The sequence below is a fragment of the Bacillus rossius genome, unplaced genomic scaffold (assembly GCF_032445375.1).
Source record: "Bacillus rossius redtenbacheri isolate Brsri unplaced genomic scaffold, Brsri_v3 Brsri_v3_scf27, whole genome shotgun sequence".
In the NCBI taxonomy this organism is placed as follows: Eukaryota; Metazoa; Arthropoda; class Insecta; order Phasmatodea; family Bacillidae; genus Bacillus; species Bacillus rossius.
In genome coordinates, this window is record NW_026962448.1 from 165,981 (window position 1) to 182,195 (window position 16,215).

The 16,215-nt window shown below is 61.4% G+C and overlaps 2 non-coding genes across 2 annotated transcripts; both read right to left on the reverse strand.

Moving 5' to 3' along the window:
• Positions 1–5,330: 5,330 nt before the first annotated feature.
• LOC134544006 (U1 spliceosomal RNA) lies at positions 5,331–5,493 on the reverse strand. The gene has a single exon (XR_010077441.1). It is a non-coding gene; the product is annotated as a U1 spliceosomal RNA (small nuclear RNA).
• A 6,362-nt stretch (positions 5,494–11,855) lies between these two features.
• Positions 11,856–12,018, reverse strand: LOC134544023 (U1 spliceosomal RNA). The gene has a single exon (XR_010077457.1). It is a non-coding gene; the product is annotated as a U1 spliceosomal RNA (small nuclear RNA).
• Positions 12,019–16,215: the final 4,197 nt, after the last annotated feature.

A 16,215-nucleotide genomic window follows, 5' to 3' on the forward strand; every position in this document is an offset into this window, starting at 1 on the left:
TTGATTGTTTCTCGTCGGCATGGCCGAGGGGGGGTCCGGGGAGGACCCGCCCCTGGGGGACTCCGACTTTGAGGGCCGACTCCAACCGCCATTGAGGGACTACACCAGGCCTCCTGGTGGCCACCGAGACCGGACGGGTGCCTCGGGCGATGCTGGAGCAGAGGGATGCTCGCCGCCCCCCACCCCCAGCCAGACCGGGATCCGCACCCAGGAGCGCTGCACGAAGGTGTCGGAGTCCAAGCATCACCAGATGGTGCCACCTGGCTTCTGCTCCGACACCCCCTTCACCCCGGACGTCACCATGGCAGCAACCCTCACCACCACGACCACCACCATGACGACCACGACAGTTTGCACTTTCACCCCCTCTGCTTCTCACCCCATCTCCTCACCATTCTCAGCGCCTTCCCCCTCACTGCCACTCATCCCTGTCGAGCCTGCGGCCCCCCGGGACGTGCCGATGGACACCGGCTTCAGCCTCCCCCGCCGGACGGTGAAGCGGCCGAGGATGGGGCGCGCCGAGGACCGCACCTCCATCTCCAACCGGTTTGGCGCCCTCGAGCTCGACTCCGCCGGCGAGGAGGGCACCTCGTCCCGGGACTCGTCACCTGCACCATCCACGTCATCCCGCATCTCACACCTCACCCGCCGCACCACCCCCCGACCGACTACGACCGCCGCGACTCAGCCATCGACCTCCGCTGCTCGTCAGCCGTCGCCTCGACCATCCACCTCCGCATCTGCACCTGGACCCCGCACCCGGCCTCCCACCCAACCTGCTGCCGCCCCCGCATCTGCCTCCGCCGCCGCCACCGTCAAGCCTACCCGCATGCCGCCCATCGGCTGCCGCCTCCCCATCACCACCAGCCCCTTCACCCTGGCCCAATCGTTTCAGTCGCTCCTTTCTGGCAAGCTATCCATCACCTCCGTCGACGGCCGCACCTCCTTTTACACCTCTAACGCCGCTGATCACACCTTCCTATACAACCACCTCACCCAGCTCGGCCATCAGCCTTTCACGCACCTGCGACAGGACGAGAAGGGGGACCGACTCGTCCTGAAGCGTCTCCCACTCACCACTACCCCCGAGGAGGTGCACGCCGCCCTCCTCGACCTGGACCTACCCGTTGCTTCCGTCACTCCGCTCCGCGTCACCGACACCGCCACGACCCGTCCGTTCCTGGTTAATACTCACCACCTGGGGGAGGCAGCTCCCTTCCTGGCTCTACGCTCCCTGGGCTGCTGGGTGGTCTCCGTCGAACGCTATCGTGGCAGCGGGCGGGTCCCGCAGTGTTACCGGTGCCAGCAGGCCGGCCACCCATCCACACGCTGCGAGAGGCCGGTGGCCTGTTTCAAGTGTGCCGGGCCCCACCGGTCCCGCGAGTGCACATCGACGACTCCGAAGTGCGTCAATTGCGGCGAGGCGCACTTCGCGACTTCCATGGACTGCCGGGTGAACCAGGCCTACCTCAGACGCCACCCCCCCCGACAACAGCCTGAGGCCACCCCGGCACCGCGTCCGCGACCGCCAAACTTGACCGACGCTCGTGCCTTTCCCGCCGTCACCTCCAACGCCTGGACTCGGCGCGGTTCCGCCGCCGCCACCCTGTTCCCCTCCCGCGACGGGCCATCTCCATCTGCACCTCAGGACCCCTCATCTCACCGACCGGACGCTGACGACACTTCTTTCACCACGATCATACGTGACCTCATCCAGCTGTTTCGGCAGTACTTTCCCTTCATTCGCCGCACCCTGACCGCCCTGTCCCATGCCAAGTCCCCTTCGGAGAGATTCGGGGTGCTCCTCCAAGCGCTTCTGGGTCTCTTCGATGGATCCCCCGCCGCCCCTTAAGCTCCTAGTCTGGAACGCCTTTTCTTTGCTCCCTAAGCTTCTCGACTTCCTTCACCTCGTCGACGAGCACTCACCCGATGTCGTGTTCCTATCAGAGACCTGGCTGACCCCCGCTGTACCCCTCCGCGTCCCGGGATATGCCGTCCACCGCTCCGACCGTGATGGTCGGGGGGGTGGGGTGGCACTCCTGGTGCGCGACACCTTCACCCATCACCGCCGACACATTCCACCTTCACCCGCGACTGAGGCTGTGGCCGTGCGCCTGTTCGGACAGCCCTACTCCCTGACTCTAGTCTCCGTGTATCTCCCACCGCAATTTGCCTTCCCCTCTGCCGCCGTTGTCGCCCTCGGTCGGCTCGATGCCCATGTCGTGCTGGCCGGGGACTTCAACGCCACCCATCCCTACTGGGGCTGCGTCGCGGCCAACCGCCGAGGCAGCTCCCTCCGTCAGCTCCTCCGGCGTACTAACCTCTCCATCTGCGCCCCCGCCACCCCCACATTCTTCCCCGCTCAGCACCACCGTCATCCCAGTATCATCGACCTCGCCCTCACCACACCGCTCCCCATCATCTCTGGTCTCACCACGCTCACCGCCGGGGCCTCGGATCACCTGCCCGTCCTCGGCTCCCTTCACTTCTACCCCCATTCCAACCCGCACCTTCCCCGCTTCGACTTCCGCAACGCCGACTGGAATGGGTTCCAGACCACCCTCTCATCAACACTCGACCTCACCCTCCCCTTCGACACCCCCGACCGTCTCGACGCCAACGTCGTGTCATTCACCCGGGCCGTCTCTGCGGCCGCCTCCGCTCACATTCCGCTGGCCACTCCAAGTACCCGCATCACCCCCTTCCCGCCTTACCTGCGTGACGCCGTGGTCCTGCGCGACCGCTTCCGCGGCCTGTGGCAGGCCAACCGGTCCCCGTTGACACGGATGGTGTTCCTCCTGCTGCGGGGCCGGTGCCGCCGGATGGTCGCGGCGTGGAAGGCGCATTTGGAGACCCGGCGTCTCGGCTCCCTCGCCTCTGCATCCGGCTCTCTGTGGACCTACGTCCGGCGCCTCCGATCGGTCCCCACCACTATTCCCCCACTCACCCACCCGGCCGGGGTGGCGGAGACTGCCCCTGAGCGATCGGAGGCGGTCGCTGCCTACCTCGCGACCACGTTTGCCTCCGCTGACCCCCCCACCCTCTCCTCCGAGTCTTCGGACGACGGGGACACACCCCCCCCCCCTCGCACATCACGTCACTCTGCCCGTTCTTCCGGACTCTCTGCCATTCCCTCTCGCCACGCCATCGGAGGTGCGCACACTCCTCCTCCGTCTCAAGCCCCCTTCTGCCCCCGGTTCCGACTCTCTGCCTGCACCCGTCCTCCGTGCTCTTCCTCGGAAGGCGACGGTCTTCCTTACCCGCATCATCAACGCGATGTTCCTTCTCTGTCATTTCCCCACCCCTTGGAAAGTGGCCATTGTCTCACCCATACCCAAACCCGGGAAGCCCCCTTCCCTACCATCATCGTACCGCCCCATTTCTCTTCTACCCATCATCTCTAAGGTCGCAGAGCGGACCATTCTCACACGCCTTCTCCTTCACGTCAACCTCGTGCATCTTCTCCCCCATCACCAGTTCGGTTTCCGCAAACGTCACTCCACCTCCCACGCCATCGCCCGTGTGGAGGTGCTGGCTGTCCAAGGTTTCGCACGGCGCCAACACACGGGCATGGTGCTTCTGGACCTTGCCCGGGCATTTGATTCCGTGCCCCATTCACAACTCATTCACCGTCTCTCCGCCACCGACCTTCCGCCTCATCTCATACGCCTCATCTGCTCGTTCCTGGGGGGTCGTACCTTCCGGGTTCGGGTGGAGGGCGAACTCTCCGACCCCCGTCACATCATGGCCGGCGTCCCCCAGGGCGCCATCCTTTCACCCCTTCTCTTCACCCTTCACATCGCCGACCTGCAACCACCACCTGGCACTCACCTGGTTCAGTACGCCGATGACACTTGCCTCCTCGCTTCCTCCGTCTCCGAGCGGATGCTCGGCGACCGCCTGAGCCGCGGGCTCACATCACTCTCTACTCAGTTCCTCGCGCACGGCATCGGGCTGAACTGCTCGAAGACCCAATCCATTCTCTTCTCACGCATCCACCCACGCCGGGACCACCCCCCACGAGTTTCCAGCACTGCCATCCCCTGGTCACCCGAGGTCCGCTATCTGGGGGTGACCCTGGACAGTACCTTCACTTTCATCCCGCACCTTGCTTCCATGAAGACTCAATCCAGGGCGGTCTTGGCGCAGCTGGCACCGATACTGCGACCCTCATCTGGCACCCCCCTCCCGGTTCGCATCACCGCATTTCATTCCTACGTCATCCCACGCTTCACCTACGCATCCCCCGTGTGGGTTCATTCATCCCGTTTCAACCTTCGCCCCATTACCCGCACCTACTTCCTGGGGATTCGTCTCCTTCTCGGACTCCCCCGCGCCACCTCCAGGCTGACTCTCCTGGCAGACTCCGGCCTGCCCCACCTTCACCCTCTCCTTCGCTCCATGACAACTTACTTCCTACGCCGATGCCGACGCAGCGACAACCCCCTCATCCTTCAACTTGCGGAGCCGCTGCCTCCTGCACCCCACCCACGACGACCGCTCTTTTCGACTGACCACTTACGCGACGACTCCGACGACGACGCTGACGACGTCCCGGCGGCCGGTGGGCCCGGTAGATGACGGCGTAGACCTCCACGTCCACCGGTAGCCTCCGCGGACCCGCCACCATAGTTCACCATCTACATCGCCACTCCGTCTTCTTCCCATCGTCATCAGCATCGCCGTTTTCTCCGCGCGGCCTCCATCAGCTGCGCGGCTCCTGGATCAGCATCTCTTCACCCCCAGCAGTCCCTCACCCCCCCTCCACCCAACAAGTAGCCGGGACCTTCAAGAACCTCCGTGTTGGCGGGGTCCAGCATCGTCATGTTCTTCATCTTTGTGTTTATGTTCTGTACAGTGTTCTTGTCCACTGCCTTGTATGTATCTTTATGTATTAAATGATGTTTTTGTGTGAAAAAAAAAAAAAAAAAAAAAAAAAAAAAAAAAAAAAAAACTAAAGATTTCCGTGGAGGGGAACATTTGATGAGTCTTTAAACAATTTTTTGTTGTGCCCAGTGTTTACACACTGGGCCGGTTACCGTTAAACCACTGGGCCCGGGGGTGAGGCGGGGAGGGGGAAATCTGAAAAATCGAATTGGACAAGTATCGTTCATGGGAATTTTTTTTTTCTTTTTTCAACTATTACCATGCACAATTACGTACCTTCCTTCCGCACTTTCAAGACGGTGGGGTTGTTCGCCAAGGCACCGTAAACTTGAGACCTACGAATGCATTACATACCATACACAGATGAAAAAAAAAAAAAAAATTACACTTCACTGTACATAATTCTTAACACTACTTCACAACTACTAAGTTGAAATTTTTTCACCGGGACAGCGCGAACGCAGTCCCGACTACCAAAAATTACGCGCCCGAGTTACCCACATTTGGGGTAATCGCAGAGGTCAGCTCAACCGAAGTGCAAGGGAAGAGCCTCACCCTGGGGGAACCCCCTGCTTGATCAGGGTAGCCCCTACGCCAGGTAAGTATGCTGCGCAGTGTTTCGCTTTTCTATTTCACTTGGAGCTCGGACCACCTCATCAACGTGTTTTGAGGTTATGTACTTCTACCTCCGAAACAGCTCTTTCCCCAGACATAACACTCCCGTGCCAGTTCATCACACTACATGACAGTACACACCAACAATGCAAATACAATTTCTTCCTACAACTGCCCGTTTCTACTCGCACCTCGTTTCCTTTGTTTCTGTACCCACGGCGACGGTCGACCGCCGCGTGCATTTGGTTACCCCGTTTGCCGCGTGGCGGCACTTGGTTACACCGTTTGCCGCGTGGCGGCACTCGGGTCGTCGCGTCCGCCTCGGCAAAAAGGCGGGCACCACGGCACAGTCGAGAGGGGAACTTTTTTCCATTAGCAACATACCTAGGGTTTCACGAAATATCGAGTGCCGTGTCCCACGAGGCGATTTTCGGACGATTCGCGGCTTCAGGCTGCACGACCGTACGCTATTTTCACCATTAGTGGTGGTCCGCACATTTTTCCTATATAGTCCGGATTTTCAAAGTTTCAACCGTGCTCTGGTTTCCCTTCAAAGGCATCAAACTGTTCAGGGGAATTTTTTAAAAGCTTTTTGAAGCAAATCTGAGCACTTTTGGCCATTCACTAACTGGTTTCCTTTCAGCAATTTCAGCGAGCCGCCGAGACCTGCTGCTGCTAGTTCCTGAGTCGACCACCAGGAGTGCTCTTGTGTAGATCTAGTTCTTAGATCCTAGATCTTCTTCTTGTGAGTGCTGTGCGCCACCGAGTCGCGGCCTATTGGGGCGGCTGAGGGGGGAGTTTGGAATGGACTCCCTCCCGATGAAGCCAAACCAGGGCGGGGGCGACCTCGGTCAGAGGCCATCGGCCGAGGCCACTTCTTGTGACTCCCGGCAACCAAGTTGTAGCCTATTGGGGAGGCCGAGGGGAGAGTTTGGAATGGACTCTCTCCCGATGACGCCGAACCAGGGCGGGGACGACTTTGGTCCGAGGCCCTCGGCCGAGGCCGGTTCTGGCGATGAGATGACTACTGACAATCGGCCACCCCAGCCACGACAATACTGTGGACCGCATCGCCAGCGCTTGGAGACCATGCAAGTCGGGTCTGGGGAGGTGGGCGCTGCTGGGGTCGGGGGGGTGGCTCCGCCTCCCTCCCCCGCGCCAGCCGGGCTGCGCACCCAGACTGTTTGCATTAAGGTCAGCGAGACGAAACATCTTCACGGCCTGGACGTCTCCACCATCCTCGCTCTGCCTACGACTACCTCTGCTCCAACACCACCAACTGTGACTACTACTACCACCACGGCCTGCATCACTTCACCGATCATGTCTCCTGCGCCTTCTCTTCCGCTGTTGCCGACCGACTCACCGCCTGCCGCCGTTCCTCCTGCTGCGACTGCTACTCCCATGGACACCGGCTTCATCGTTCCCACGAAGACCGTCAAGCGCGCCCACCCCGACCAGCACTCCTCCGACGATGCCGTCCCTACCAGCAACCGCTACGACAGTCTCCTCAGTCTACCGGATACCGACACCGACGACGGCGCTGGGGCTGCCTCCTCGGACCGACCCTTGACTGCCAAGCCCCGCCGCAAGCAGCATGCTAAGCGGCACCGGCCCGACACGCAACCTCCTCCTGTGCCCTTCACCACTCTCCCGGGCCCCTCTTCGACGAGTCCCAGCTCATCTCGTGCTCCACCCCGCCCTCCAGCCTCGCAGCCTCGTGCCTCCTCCTCGGCGGCGCCTCGCCCGCCTACCTCCACTCCTCGCACGCCTCGCATGCCTCCGATCGCCTGCCTTCTCACGCCCACAGCCGGCCCCTTCGCCACTGCACAACGTTTTCAGTCTCTCCTCTCCGGTCCTCTCTCTGTCACCTCCGTCAATGACCGCACCTCCTTTTATACCAGCAACCCTCAGGACCACCAGCTCCTATTTGACGAACTCCAACGCCTCGGATATAAACCCTACACCCATCTCCGCCCCGACGAGCGTGCCGATCGAGTTGTGATCAAGAAACTCCCTCTCTCCACGACGGCTGACGAGGTCACCCAGTCCCTGCTCGACCTGCACCTACCTGTGGCATCTGTGGTGGCCATGCGCACCTCTCCTACTTCAACGACCCGGCCTTTCCTGGTCACTACATCCGGTCTGGGTGAGGCAGCCCCCTTCCTGAAGTTGAAGACATTGGGCTGCTGGGTGGTGGCAGTTGAGAAATACCGCGGCTCGGGGCGCGTACCTCAGTGCTACCGCTGCCAGCGGCCTGGACACCCGTCCTCCCGATGCCACCGGGACCTCGCCTGTTTCAAGTGCGCTGGGCCCCACTGGTCTCGGGACTGCACCTCGACTACCCGACGCTGCACGCTTTGTGACGGGGCCCACTTCGCTACTTCCACTGACTGTCGCGTGATTCAGGCTTACCTGCGCCGACACCCTCAACGACTCACTGACGCCACGACGACTGCCGTGGGGACCGGGCCCTCTGTCCCGTCCCTGTCCGATCCCAAGACGTTTCCTGCTCTCTCCACCAATGCTTGGGCACGCCCTCCCCCCGTTGTACCGGTTGTTCCCCCCTCTGCCACCTCGCACCCTCCTCCTTCCGCTCCTTCTTCTGACTCTCGACCGCTTGCCTCCGACTCAGACTGCTCGTCGCTTTCATCCCTCATTCACGACTTCATTTCATTCATCCGACAGTACCTCCCGCTCATCCGGTCTGTCCTGACGGCACTCTCCCGAGCCCGCACCTCCACCGAGAAGTTCGAAGTGCTCCTCCAGGCCCTTCTGAATTTCTTCGATGGATCCCGCCCCTCCCCTTAGTGTCCTCATCTGGAACGTCTTTTCCCTCCTCCCTAAGCTCCACGACCTTTTGCACCTGCTCCACGAGCGATCGCCCGACGTCGTGTTCCTTTCTGAGACCTGGCTCTCCCCCTCTGCCCCCGTCCTGGTCCCCGGGTATGCGGTCCACCGTGCCGATCGCGATGGTCGGGGCGGGGGGGTGGCGTTACTCGTCCGCAACACCATTTCACATCATCGCCGTCGCATCCCTTCTTCCCCCGCGGCCGAGGCGGTTGCTGTGCGCTTGCACGGCCTCCCGTACTCCCTGACCTTGGTATCCTTGTACCTCCCCCCTCAGTACGCCTTTCCCACGGCCGACGTTGTCGCCCTCGGTCGGCTCGACGCCCACGTCGTGCTGGCCGGGGACTTCAACGCCACCCATCCCTTCTGGGGCTGTGCCGCCGCGAACCGGCGGGGCAGCTCCCTCCGGCAACTCCTTCGGCGTACTCCTCTCTCTCTTTATGCCCCTCCGACCCCGACATTTTTTCCGGCCCAGCTCAACCGGCAACCCAGCATCATCGACTTTGCACTGTCCACGCCCCTCCCCATTCTCTCGGATCTCACCACCATCACCTCCGGCACCTCCGACCACTTGCCTGTTCTTGCCACACTTCACTTTCACCCCCGTTCTAACCCCCACCTCCCCCGCTTCGATTTTCCCAAGGCCGACTGGGGCGGTTTTCAGCGTTCCCTCTCCGCTGCCATAGACCTGTCTGTTCCGTTCGATACCCCTGCCCGCCTTGACGCCAACGTTCTCTCGCTGACCGACGCCATTTCCGCGGCCGCCTCTGCCAACATACCTCTGGTTCCCCCCCGTCCCCTTGTCGACCCATTTCCGCCTTACCTCCGGGACGCCTTGTCCTTGCGCAACCGCTTCCGCGTCCTCTGGCAGGCTAGTCGTTCCCTGCTGCACCGGCGGGTGTACCTGGTGCTGCGGGGGCGCTGCCGGCGATTGGTCGCGGAGTGGAGGGCCCGTCTGGAGACTCGGCGTCTCCAATCCCTCTCTGCTTGCTCCGGCTCCCTCTGGTCTCACGTCCGTCGTCTCCGCTCGGTTCCTACCACCATCCCCCCGTTGACCACCCCCACGGGTGTGGCGGAAACGGCCTCGGAGCGATCCGAGGCGGTGGCCGCCTACCTGGCGACCACCTTCGCATCCGCACCCGGCCCTTCCCTGTCCTCCGAGTCTTCGGACGACGAGGACGGGGCCCGCCTCCTGTCTCGCCACGTCACTTTGCCCCCCCTTCCGGCCACCTTCCCCCTGCCGCTCGTCACGCCTTCCGAGGTCCGCACCCTGCTCGCCCGCCTTCGGCCCCGTTCTGCTCCTGGCCACGACTCTCTGCCCTCCCCCGTGCTCCGTGCCCTACCTCGCAAGGCCCTTGTGTTTCTGACCCGTCTTTTCAACGCAATGTTCCTCCTCTGCCACTTCCCCACCCCCTGGAAAACCGCCGTCGTCTCACCCATCCCCAAACCTGGCAAGCCCCCGTCTCTCCCTTCATCTTTTCGGCCCATCTCGCTTCTTCCTATTCTGTCCAAGGTCGCGGAACGGGCGATCCACCGCCGTCTCCTCTTTCAAGTCACCACCCTGGACCTTCTACCCCGCCACCAGTTCGGTTTCCGCCCCCGCCACTCGACGACCCACGCCATTGCCCGTGTGGAGCACCTGGTGGTCCAGGGATTCGCCAGGCGGCAACACACGGGCATGGTGCTTCTTGACCTCGCCCGTGCTTTCGATTCCGTTCCGCATGCCCAGCTCCTCCAGCGCCTCTCTGCCACCGACCTCTCATCTCATCTCATCCGCCTCCTCTGCTCCTTCCTGGAGGGTCGCACCTTCCGGGTTCGGGTGGAGGGGGTCCTCTCCGGCCCCCGCCCCATCTCCGCCGGCGTCCCCCAGGGCGCCATTCTCTCACCGCTACTTTTTACCCTCCACATCTCTGATCTCAAGCCCCCTCCCGGCACCTATCTTGTCCAGTACGCCGATGATACCTGTCTCCTGGCCTCTTCAGTTTCCGAGCGGCTGCTCTGCGACCGTCTCGGCCGCGGCCTCACTTCCCTCAACAATCAGTTCCTCGCGCATGGCATCGGGCTCAATCACTCTAAATCACGATCCATCCTCTTCTCCCGACTTCATCCACACCACGACCACCCGCCAGTCATCTCCACCGTAGCCATCCCCTGGTCGCCTCGCATCCGTTATCTGGGGGTCACCCTAGACAATACCTTTACTTTTCTGCCGCACCTCGACTCAATCCGCACCAAGTCCCGTGCCGTCATGGCTCAGCTGGCCACCATACTCAGACCGACATCCGGCACCCCTCTCGACGTTCGTGTGACTGCCTACCGTTCCTTTGTTCTTCCCCACTTCCTCTACGCGTGCCCGGCTTGGGTCCACTCCTCTCTGTACAACCTCCGTCCGATCACCCGGTCCTACTTTCTCGGTGCCCGCCTCCTGCTCGGTCTCCCTCGCGCCACCTTACGACAGACCCTCCTGGACCAGACTGGGCTCCCGCACTTACACGAGCTGCTCTGCAAGGTGACTAAGAAGTTTCTCCGCCACTGCCGGCGTTCTGACAACCCCCTGATCCGACTCCTTGCAGAGCCCCTGCCTGACGCCCCTCACCCCCGCCGACCGCTCTTTACCTACGATCATTTGAGACGCCCTGACCCTGATGACGTTGACGCTGGTGCAGTCGCGGCTGGTGGGCCCGGCAGCTGACGACGGTGATCACCACGTCCACGGTTGGCTCTGAGGAATGTTACCAGGCATCATCCCATCAAGATCTCTGCTCTCAGTGAACTACTGCCTAACATCGCCACTGCTCCGGACCGTCTTCATCTGCGGCCCGGCACCTTCTGCGCCCCGAGTCGCCCCCGGCAGCCCACAGAAGATTCGCCGCCCAACAAGCAGCTGGACCTCTAGGACGGTATCGTCGGAGGGGCCCCGTTTCGTCAGTGTTGAATAAAGATTGTCACCATTCGCCCTTGTGGCCATGTATTCGTGTTCTATGTTGTGTTTTATTTGTGTTCACCTGTATCCGCTTTTTATATTAAAGATGAATTTTTTGGTGGGTAACTCCCTTCAGTGGGAGTTCCCTTTGTAAAAAAAAAAAAAAAAAAAAAAAAAAAAAAAAAAAAAAAAAAAAAAAAAAAAACTAAAGATTTCCGTGGAGGGGAACATTTGATGAGTCTTTAAACAATTTTTTGTTGTGCCCAGTGTTTACACACTGGGCCGGTTACCGTTAAACCACTGGGCCCGGGGGTGAGGCGGGGAGGGGGAAATCTGAAAAATCGAATTGGACAAGTATCGTTCATGGGAATTTTTTTTTTCTTTTTTCAACTATTACCATGCACAATTACGTACCTTCCTTCCGCACTTTCAAGACGGTGGGGTTGTTCGCCAAGGCACCGTAAACTTGAGACCTACGAATGCATTACATACCATACACAGATGAAAAAAAAAAAAAAATTACACTTCACTGTACATAATTCTTAACACTACTTCACAACTACTAAGTTGAAATTTTTTCACCGGGACAGCGCGAACGCAGTCCCGACTACCAAAAATTACGCGCCCGAGTTACCCACATTTGGGGTAATCGCAGAGGTCAGCTCAACCGAAGTGCAAGGGAAGAGCCTCACCCTGGGGGAAGCCCCTGCTTGATCAGGGTAGCCCCTACGCCAGGTAAGTATGCTGCGCAGTGTTTCGCTTTTCTATTTCACTTGGAGCTCGGACCACCTCATCAACGTGTTTTGAGGTTATGTACTTCTACCTCCGAAACAGCTCTTTCCCCAGACATAACACTCCCGTGCCAGTTCATCACACTACATGACAGTACACACCAACAATGCAAATACAATTTCTTCCTACAACTGCCCGTTTCTACTCGCACCTCGTTTCCTTTGTTTCTGTACCCACGGCGACGGTCGACCGCCGCGTGCATTTGGTTACCCCGTTTGCCGCGTGGCGGCACTTGGTTACACCGTTTGCCGCGTGGCGGCACTCGGGTCGTCGCGTCCGCCTCGGCAAAAAGGCGGGCACCACGGCACAGTCGAGAGGGGAACTTTTTTCCATTAGCAACATACCTAGGGTTTCACGAAATATCGAGTGCCGTGTCCCACGAGGCGATTTTCGGACGATTCGCGGCTTCAGGCTGCACGACCGTACGCTATTTTCACCATTAGTGGTGGTCCGCACATTTTTCCTATATAGTCCGGATTTTCAAAGTTTCAACCGTGCTCTGGTTTCCCTTCAAACTGCTCTTAGGTGCTACTCTGAGTGGTTTGCAGGGATTTCCTTAGTTAATTCGAGTTTTCCTCGCGTGCTTTTATAATCCGACCAGTCGTTTCTGGTGCGAAGACTTGCTGCTGGGTGCATATCCGGATCTGGTAACTCTCAGCAGCAAGCAACAGGGTCCCCCCCTGGGCATTGCTGGGGGGACTCTGCAGAAATAAATTCAACCCTCCGGTTCCACTAATTATTATTTTATTTTTATTTACAAGTTCTACTCAGCATCACTCCTATTATATTCACTCCATCTTCTTCCACCTTTAACTGACTGCTGACTGCTGCTGCTGCTTCCTGGGGCTGTCACCAGGTGGCCGAGAAGAGTAGTTCCTCCCAGGTGTGGCTCTTGGCCTGCCGACTTGATTGTTTCTCGTCGGCATGGCCGAGGGGGGGTCCGGGGAGGACCCGCCCCTGGGGGACTCCGACTTTGAGGGCCGACTCCAACCGCCATTGAGGGACTACACCAGGCCTCCTGGTGGCCACCGAGACCGGACGGGTGCCTCGGGCGATGCTGGAGCAGAGGGATGCTCGCCGCCCCCCACCCCCAGCCAGACCGGGATCCGCACCCAGGAGCGCTGCACGAAGGTGTCGGAGTCCAAGCATCACCAGATGGTGCCACCTGGCTTCTGCTCCGACACCCCCTTCACCCCGGACGTCACCATGGCAGCAACCCTCACCACCACGACCACCACCATGACGACCACGACAGTTTGCACTTTCACCCCCTCTGCTTCTCACCCCATCTCCTCACCATTCTCAGCGCCTTCCCCCTCACTGCCACTCATCCCTGTCGAGCCTGCGGCCCCCCGGGACGTGCCGATGGACACCGGCTTCGGCCTCCCCCGCCGGACGGTGAAGCGGCCGAGGATGGGGCGCGCCGAGGACCGCACCTCCATCTCCAACCGGTTTGGCGCCCTCGAGCTCGACTCCGCCGGCGAGGAGGGGACCTCGTCCCGGGACTCGTCACCTGCACCATCCACGTCATCCCGCATCTCACACCTCACCCGCCGCACCACCCCCCGACCGACTACGACCGCCGCGACTCAGCCATCGACCTCCGCTGCTCGTCAGCCGTCGCCTCGACCATCCACCTCCGCATCTGCACCTGGACCCCGCACCCGGCCTCCCACCCAACCTGCTGCCGCCCCCGCATCTGCCTCCGCCGCCGCCACCGTCAAGCCTACCCGCATGCCGCCCATCGGCTGCCGCCTCCCCATCACCACCAGCCCCTTCACCCTGGCCCAATCGTTTCAGTCGCTCCTTTCTGGCAAGCTATCCATCACCTCCGTCGACGGCCGCACCTCCTTTTACACTTCTAACGCCGCTGATCACACCTTCCTATACAACCACCTCACCCAGCTCGGCCATCAGCCTTTCACGCACCTGCGACAGGACGAGAAGGGGGACCGACTCGTCCTGAAGCGTCTCCCACTCACCACTACCCCCGAGGAGGTGCACGCCGCCCTCCTCGACCTGGACCTACCCGTTGCTTCCGTCACTCCGCTCCGCGTCACCGACACCGCCACGACCCGTCCGTTCCTGGTTAATACTCACCACCTGGGGGAGGCAGCTCCCTTCCTGGCTCTACGCTCCCTGGGCTGCTGGGTGGTCTCCGTCGAACGCTATCGTGGCAGCGGGCGGGTCCCGCAGTGTTACCGGTGCCAGCAGGCCGGCCACCCATCCACACGCTGCGAGAGGCCGGTGGCCTGTTTCAAGTGTGCCGGGCCCCACCGGTCCCGCGAGTGCACATCGACGACTCCGAAGTGCGTCAATTGCGGCGAGGCGCACTTCGCGACTTCCATGGACTGCCGGGTGAACCAGGCCTACCTCAGACGCCACCCCCCCCGACAACAGCCTGAGGCCACCCCGGCACCGCGACCGCGACCGCCAAACTTGACCGACGCTCGTGCCTTTCCCGCCGTCACCTCCAACGCCTGGACTCGGCGCGGTTCCGCCGCCGCCACCCTGTTCCCCTCCCGCAACGGGCCATCTCCATCTGCACCTCAGGACCCCTCATCTCACCGACCGGACGCTGACGACACTTCATTCACCACGATCATACGTGACCTCATCCAGCTGTTTCGGCAGTACTTTCCCTTCATTCGCCGCACCCTGACCGCCCTGTCCCATGCCAAGTCCCCTTCGGAGAGATTCGAGGTGCTCCTCCAAGCGCTTCTGGGTCTCTTCGATGGATCCCCCGCCGCCCCTTAAGCTCCTAGTCTGGAACGCCTTTTCTTTGCTCCCTAAGCTTCTCGACTTCCTTCACCTCGTCGACGAGCACTCACCCGATGTCGTGTTCCTATCAGAGACCTGGCTGACCCCCGCTGTACCCCTCCGCGTCCCGGGATATGCCGTCCACCGCTCCGACCGTGATGGTCGGGGGGGTGGGGTGGCACTCCTGGTGCGCGACACCTTCACCCATCACCGCCGACACATTCCACCTTCACCCGCGACTGAGGCTGTGGCCGTGCGCCTGTTCGGACAGCCCTACTCCCTGACTCTAGTCTCCGTGTATCTCCCACCCCAATTTGCCTTCCCCTCTGCCGCCGTTGTCGCCCTCGGTCGGCTCGATGCCCATGTCGTGCTGGCCGGGGACTTCAACGCCACCCATCCCTACTGGGGCTGCGTCGCGGCCAACCGCCGAGGCAGCTCCCTCCGTCAGCTCCTCCGGCGTACTAACCTCTCCATCTGCGCCCCCGCCACCCCCACATTCTTCCCCGCTCAGCACCACCGTCATCCCAGTATCATCGACCTCGCCCTCACCACACCGCTCCCCATCATCTCTGGTCTCACCACGCTCACCGCCGGGGCCTCGGATCACCTGCCCGTCCTCGGCTCCCTTCACTTCTACCCCCATTCCAACCCGCACCTTCCCCGCTTCGACTTCCGCAACGCCGACTGGAATGGGTTCCAGACCACCCTCTCATCATCACTCGACCTCACCCTCCCCTTCGACACCCCCGACCGTCTCGACGCCAACGTCGTGTCATTCACCCGGGCCGTCTCTGCGGCCGCCTCCGCTCACATTCCGCTGGCCACTCCAAGTACCCGCATCACCCCCTTCCCGCCTTACCTGCGTGACGCCGTGGTCCTGCGCGACCGCTTCCGCGGCCTGTGGCAGGCCAACCGGTCCCCGTTGACACGGATGGTGTTCCTCCTGCTGCGGGGCCGGTGCCGCCGGATGGTCGCGGCGTGGAAGGCGCATTTGGAGACCCGGCGTCTCGGCTCCCTCGCCTCTGCATCCGGCTCTCTGTGGACCTACGTCCGGCGCCTCCGATCGGTCCCCACCACTATTCCCCCACTCACCCACCCGGCCGGGGTGGCGGAGACTGCCCCTGAGCGATCGGAGGCGGTCGCTGCCTACCTCGCGACCACGTTTGCCTCCGCTGACCCCCCCACCCTCTCCTCCGAGTCTTCGGACGACGGGGACACACCCCCCCCCCCTCGCACATCACGTCACTCTGCCCGTTCTTCCGGACTCTCTGCCATTCCCTCTCGCCACGCCATCGGAGGTGCGCACACTCCTCCTCCGTCTCAAGCCCCCTTCTGCCCCCGGTTCCGACTCTCTGCCTGCACCCGTCCTCCGTGCTCTTCCTCGGAAG